We start from the raw sequence: 5,740 nt of genomic DNA, 5'->3' as shown, positions 1-5,740 counted from the left end.
ATTAGAATTTCTCTCCATGCATGCCCGACCCCTTAGGACCCCTGTTGGCAGGCAACGTCCCCAGGAGGGTAGGAGAGCTCGGGTTCAGTTCATCCCCAGGACTCCTCACTGTGCTATCTGTCTGCAGAGTATCCTGTCCAGCCAGGCCTCAGGCTGCTGTGAGGATCACCCACGTCCTCACTGTCAGAGTGGCTCAAAGCTCTAAGGTGCTACAGCTGGTGAGACCAGGGCTGGGGAGACATGCGGTGGGGCTGTGGCACTCAGACAACCACAATCTCTTTATGACAATGAGAATAAACGAACTGTGACTGCACCAACCACACAGATGAGTCGCACGAACATAACCAGGACAGACACAAAAGAATATACAACATATGACTTTATTTATGTAAAATTCAGAAACAGGCAAAACGACACTGTCGTGTTGAGGGAACACAGCACTGTCAAGAGAGGCAGAAGTGACTGCCTGGGATCTCAGGCTCAGGGGGAGGTGGGTGGGAAGCTGTCCGCGGGATTGCTGGGTGCCGGCAATGTTCTGGTCCTCGGCAGAGGTGGTGACTACCCTGGCGTTTGCTTTAAAACAATTGGTTAAATGGAACATTCGTTTCATGCCCTTTTCTGGATGTGAAATTTATCTCACAATGAAAAAAAATAGGTATGGGAGAGAGACGAGGAGGGGAGGGTCTACCTTCTTCCAGAGAAGGGCCTCCAGGGAAAAGTTAGAAGCTGACCTCTCCTTGCCCCTCAAAGTTAGAAAGTGCAGCTAGAAAGCGAAGCTGGCCGATCCCTCTGGCGTGGTGTCCCTGACCAGGGCCCTCTGTCCTGGGTCAGACTCATTAAGATTCCTCCTCCATTCTGTCCTCAGGGTCCACTGGGGCAAAGAGAAATCCTTGAACAATACAAACGGCTGAGGTGAGAGAGTAAGATTGGAAGGAAGGCATGGGGGAGGGGGAGGAATGGAGAAAGCAAGGGAAAGGAACAGGGCGATAGAGAGAAGTGGAGAGGGAGGCGGGTGGGGATGAGGTTGGGGTGCCTGGCCTATATTCGCCATGGTCAGTTTAATGACAGAAGCACTTTCCCAAGTCTGTCCCCCATCACACACACACACACACACACACACACACACACACAGACACACACACAAACTGAGATAATTAGTGGAGATGATGATCACCTGGGGGGATAAGGGGCCCTTTGCATTAACCTCAGACCTTGTGTCTGACTGCCCTTCTTGAGAAGGCCGACCCTCACCCCATCTTCCCCTACCTTAGGCTGTGCCACTAGCAGGTCCCACTGCCTGTCTTCACCTTAATTCCTGGGTAAGTGACATTTAAGGGCGTGCTCTTCATTGGGCCATAACAATTTACAAGCCCTGCAGTGGTGGATTGTTCTGGGGCCTGCAACCGGGGAGCCATCACCCTCTGTCATCCGCTGGGGTGAGGGGGTCAAGTGACGCGTGGTCCCTCATTAAAGCTCCCACGTGGACAGTAATGACACAGCTGGGGAAGTAAAACATTTTAGCAACCCATTCACTTTTCATTTTCCAAGTAGCCCTCCCTGTCAGGAAAGCTGCTTCTGACAGGGCAGCTGGGAAACACAGCAGTCTTTAAATGCGTTATTTCCATCCTCTCCTCGCTCCCGCCATCCAGGGCGGGGAAGCCAGCAGGGATTCCTGCTGTCGCCCCAGTCCCCAGTCCCCAGGCTGCTCCCCATCTTGCCACTCTTTCTGGCAAATGCCCCTCAGGACAGGTACCCCAGGACCATTTCTTGTCAGTGTTTATAAAGCACTTTCATCTACCATATCTTGACTGAGCCCTCAGCCATTCAAGATCTAATGCTAGTACCTACAGAGGTAAGATTTGAACTCGGGCCTGTGGGGAACAGCTGAAGCCAGATTCTCCCCTCAACAGGGTGGGGCCAAGCAGAGAAAGGTCCAGAGGAGGGAGCCTTGAGCTGGCCTGGAGCTGGCAGAAGAAGGAGGAGGGCAGAGGTCTGGCCCAGCTTTCTCTGTGAGAATAGCTCACTTCTGCAGGAGGGGGAGGAAGGGTGTGGGGAGCGACCTCCCCATCTGTACCAGGGGCTTCCTGGGATGTCCTTCCAGCTCTTTCTTGTCTCACTACTTATTCTCCCTCTGTGGGAATCTCAGATTTTCTCTTCATTTGTGCCTTTCTCTTTCTTGTCCTCTCTTTCTTGTCTTTTTCCTTTACTCCTCAGCACGCCCCCCGCTTCCCTCCTTTTTGTCTGTCATTTTCTAGAGGAACAACTTGGTGATTTGGGGAAAGGAAATGCCATGGGCTCTGACATGCTGGTGCCTGGGTTCGAATCCAGGCTTCGCCCCCTCGGGCTAAGCCTCGTAACCTCCCTGAACTTCCCTTTCTCCTTGTATGAAATGACTCTAATAGTCTTTAGTTTTCAAGGGTTGTTGTGAAGAATAGAATAAATCACACTCTGTAAAAGGCCTGGACTAGAATAGATGTCCAATAAACGCTGCCGATGGAAGCAGAGCTGGCCAGCCATCCACCACAAATTCGGGACCCCCTCTCCATGTTGTGGAGTTTGGAGCTGGGAAGCAGCTGCCCAGCCAGGACCCCCATTTTTCAGACCCTGTTGCATCTAGGTAGGGCCACATTTCTAGTTCTCGTTAATGGAACGTGCACAGGGTGTCGTATACTACTTCCAGGCAGAAGGATCAGGAACTGGGTACACCTTCTCAGGTGTCCGTCCCTGTCTGCTGGCCGAACAGGGAAGTGTCAGAGATCTTAAAGGGAGGGAACCTGGGCCCCAACAGGCCCTGCAGCAGGCCGCACCGATAGCAATGTTTGCATTAGACTGTGACTGAGGGAGAAGTGAATTTTATAGGTCAGGTCACTGAGATGTGGGTGTTTGCCTATTACAGCAGCTAGTATTGTCTCTTTTTCTTTCCTCAAAATACCCCCCTCCCCGGCCCCTGTCTCTATCCCTGTCCATCCTTCTGTCTGGGCCTCATGGTCTGTGTTCCCTTCCCTGTGCTGCCACATCCATCTAGGCCAGCCTGCTCCTTTCAGGCCCTCTGACCCAGGGCCTTCCCCCTGCTTCAGGCCCACTTGTCCTGCTGTCCAATGGGGGCTGAGTACAGCTGTCTTGGCTGTCAGGCTTAGGGCAGAGTGGGGCCTTCTTTCTAGGTGCCAAGTGCAATCCCAGCCTCAGTAGATGCTGACAGGTTAGTCTAGCTGTCCAGGGATCTGGCTTGGTTGTACGGTCCTCTGGGGACTGGTTTATGGGGATCCAAACCACACTGAACTTTAGAAATCCCCCTTTCCCCCCAGGAGTGCTGAAGCAGAGAGGAGCCAACAGCCATGGGAGCAGTTAGCCTTGGCCTCCAAATCTTCTCTCTCTCAGCTTTCTATTTTGCAGGGTCAGGCCCTCTACTAGCCCTCTTCCCGCTGTCTCTGAGGGGTGAGGGCTGGAGGCCTCATGAATTTCCAGCATTTTAGGTGATATTTCCTTTTCCTAGGCTCCCCTAGCCCCCGCCTTGCTTCTTCTGACCTCTCCCCACCTCTCCTGGTCTTTTCAGCTCTGTCCTCTGTCACCCACCCCTAGGTGCTCCCAGGGGATGCCTGTGTCCTCCTTGAAACTGAAGCACAGCAGGGGTCTTAGAGAGGTCATCTCCTGGGGGACGGACTTTCTGTTTGCCTCGGTTCCCGCAGCACACAAGGTCCCGGAAGGAGGCAATGGCATATTGGATAAAAAGCTCTCCGTGGCAGATTCACTTTCCTGGGAGTAGGCAGACTTTCGTGCTAGTCCTTCCTGGACACTGCTCTATTTCATCTATTTCGTTCACGCCTTACAGCGAGTACTCAGCACCTTCCCTCCCCAATCTTCTCCCGAGGTCCCTGCCTCAATCACCCAGAGTCCTCTGCTCCTTGCCAGCCCCTGTTCCCCAGCTCAGAGTCTCTGACCTCCTACTGCTAGCCAAACCATGACCCTGCTCTTTCTTCTGAACGCTGACCCACATTCATTTCCTCAAAAAATTTCTCTCTTTTTTAAAAGTTTTTAAATTTTTGTATACAAAGAGCAGCATCGTTTCTGCAGTCGGGCAGAGGTCTTGGGTGATCCATTCAAAAAAGGTCACTTAGTCCAACTCAATGAGGCCTATATCCTTTGCGTGCTGTGCCAGTCTGAGCAGTCATGGCCAGAGTGAGAACCCTGGCCACATTTTCTTGGGTGGCTCCAACAGCGCTGCTGAATGGCTTATCTTGTTTTCATGGATGCAATGAGGCAAAAAGCTGGAAAAAAAGTTCTTAGACTAACGTCCCAGACTCTGGCCTCCAGTCTCTTCTTCCTACAAACAAGGGTTGACCTCCAATTATTCTGAGAAGGAGTTGGGGAGCAGAAATGCGAACAGCTCCCTTGGACCAAGAGCTCTGCCTCTCATCAGCTGCATGACCGTAGCTGGATAATTTGCTTGGGGATTCTGACATGTACAGCCCTGTTCTCCCTGGACTCCATCTAGGAGACAGACAGACAGACAGACAAACAGACAGACAAGGGCATGAAGTGTTCCTGGGTACCTAGTGCTGTGAGGCCTGAAGGGGGAGTGGTCAGTTGCATTGAGGAAGAGACCGGGCTCAGCAAAAGCTTCACCAAGAAAAAGGAGACTTGAGTTGAGCCTTGAAGGATGGCTAGAATTCAGGCAGGGGGACGGAGAGAGCAGTGGGAAGGGCGGAGGGCACAGCATGTGCAATGGCCTGGTGGGGAGCATTAAACCTGAGGCAGAGGAATGGCAGGAGGGGAGGAGATGGGGAGGAAGAGGGGAGCAGGGTGTGAGGGCCTTGACAGCCTTGCTAAGGAGTCTGGATTTTTTCCTGAGGGTGCTGGGAGCCACCGGAGGGAGTTAAGTAAAGGAGTGACATGCTCAGATGTGCTGGGTTCCCCTGCGCCACATTCCTCTTACGTCTATCCCGACACCTCAGCTGGGTGAGAGCCCCAGCACGGTGCCTGACATGTGGCAGGTGCCAGCACATGAATGGATGGATACCACTCACGTCTCTCCCACTGTCCTTAGAATAAAACTCACACTCCATGGAGGGCTCGTCCTGCAGGCTCCTGCCCACTAGGCTGGTCTCACTCCCGACACTCCCCGGCTCACTGCTCCTACCGTGCTGCCCCCCCTCAGGTCTTGATATTGGTGCCCAAGCTTGGTGCCGCTTTTTGGCCTTTACTGGGGCTGTTCCCTCCACCTGGGCCGTTTCCCCACTCCCATTCCACGCCACACCCAGTTTTCTTCTTGGTTGGCTGCGCCTCATCAGGAAGGTCTTGGTCACAATATCACCCACATGGAGAGACCTTCCTGAGGGCAGAGTGGTTTAAAGTAGTTTAACGAAGTCCCATGGCCATCATTCTATGACATATAACACTCTTTTCCTTTGTAGTATTAAACTGATTAGTCATATTAGATTTATAGTTTATTTGGAGTCTGTCTGCTCTACCAGACTAGAACCTATGCAGGGAGCATGTGGTTTTTGTCTCCACTGTGTCTCCAAGTCCTGGCACAGGGCCTGGCACAGGTTTCATAATCATTTGGTGAACAAACGAGGCTTACATCTCTACTCAGACCCAGAGCTCCCTGAAGACTGGAATCTGCCTCTCTTTTCAGCCTGAGACCTCCTCCACTTCTTGCACAGAGCAGGGACTGCCTGCCCCCTACCCCCAGCTCTGTCCTCCCTCCAGGGTGACTTGCCATCCCACAGCTAGAGCAGGC

General features: G+C 52.7%; 1 long non-coding RNA gene across 1 annotated transcript; it reads right to left on the bottom strand.

Moving 5' to 3' along the window:
• Positions 1–364: 364 nt before the first annotated feature.
• Positions 365–1,410, bottom strand: LOC120597584 (uncharacterized). Its single transcript, XR_005651419.1, has 3 exons — positions 1,267–1,410; positions 689–889; positions 365–573 (listed from the first exon to the last, which is right to left on the bottom strand). It is a non-coding gene; the product is annotated as an uncharacterized LOC120597584 (long non-coding RNA).
• Positions 1,411–5,740: the final 4,330 nt, after the last annotated feature.

Source organism: Pteropus medius, unplaced genomic scaffold (assembly GCF_902729225.1).
Source record: "Pteropus medius unplaced genomic scaffold, Ma_sr-lr_union100, whole genome shotgun sequence".
Lineage (NCBI taxonomy): Eukaryota > Metazoa > Chordata > Mammalia > Chiroptera > Pteropodidae > Pteropus > Pteropus medius.
Note: the sequence above shows the minus strand (reverse complement) of the source record. Positions and strands in the feature narration are given on the sequence as shown.